Here is a 1265-nt window from a genome sequence, read left to right as displayed (position 1 = left end):
CATCTGGCTCACCCTGGTTGAAGGCATGAGGAACATTCTACCAACGTCTGCTCACAGGGTACGGAGGCATGGATTTGGTGTAGACAATTAGAAGGTCAAAATGTTAAACTCCTTTGTGGAGTCTAGTTCACTCCTTACTTCCAAGGACAAGAAAATCACAACTCACAGAAATAAAGATGCCACAGTCCGAGTCTCTGATGAGATTAACATTTTAAAAATGTGATTTCTACAATAACTATGCCCATGTAAGCCACCTTAAACTAGTTCTGGGGCTGCCCACGTCCCGCATCCCAGGCAGATGTTCCCAGATGTTGATCTGGCTTAATGTGAAGCTTTTGCAAATAGACCTTTAGCAGCCCCTAGGATTAACTCTTGAGGCAGGGAATCCAGAGCCCAACCTACTGTCTTCATTCTACTGACCCCTTAGAAACTTCTGGAGCCTCCGAGGAAACCCTAGGGCTCCAGGGACACAAGTGGGAATTGACTTATTAGAATCCAACATTCTTAGTTAGAGACAGGTACTCAGGAAAGTGACTTGCCCAAAGTCACACAAGGACAACAGAAAGTTATTGGCAAAACCTGGAACAGATCCAAGGTCTCCACTCAAAGCCTGAGAGTTCCTTCCAGTCCAGAAGATCCCAAACTCAACCAAGTGTCAGAACCCCTTGGGTGTTTAAAATATATTTTTTTCAGGCACCATCCCCAAAGGATTCAATTCCATGGGTCTGGAGTGGGGCCCTGGTATGTATGGGGTTTGCAGTGGTTTGGATGTGGTTTGTTTGTCCCCACCAAAACTCATATTGAAATTTGATCCCCAGTGTGGTGATTGATATTGGGAGGTGGGACCTGGCAGGAGGTGTTTGGGTCATGGAGAGGGATCTCGCATGAATGATGTGGTGCTGTTCAGGCAGTAGTGAGCTGTTCTTACAGGAGTGGATTTGTTCCCATGAGAGTGGGTTGTTATATAGCTGGAGACCCCTCAGGATTCTCCCTGTCTGCACATATTCACTTCCTCTTTGACCTTTCTTCCTGTGTCATAATGCAGCAGGAAAGCCCTTGCCAGAAGCCAGAGCCATGCCCTTGAACTTCTCAGCCTGCAGAACCATGAGCTAAATAAACCTCTTTTCTTTGTAAATTATCCAGTGGCAGGTTTTTTTTTTCTTTTAATAGCAAAACAAAATGGACAAAGACAGGGATTTTTAAGAAACATTAAGTGATTGACATGGCTGCTTTTGCTATAAGCAGGCATTTAAGTTCAGCATGTG

This window comes from Pongo pygmaeus, chromosome 6 (genome assembly GCF_028885625.2).
Source record: "Pongo pygmaeus isolate AG05252 chromosome 6, NHGRI_mPonPyg2-v2.0_pri, whole genome shotgun sequence".
Classification (NCBI taxonomy): Eukaryota; Metazoa; Chordata; class Mammalia; order Primates; family Hominidae; genus Pongo; species Pongo pygmaeus.
The sequence above is the reverse complement of the archived record's forward strand: the minus strand, read 5'-3'. Positions refer to the sequence as shown.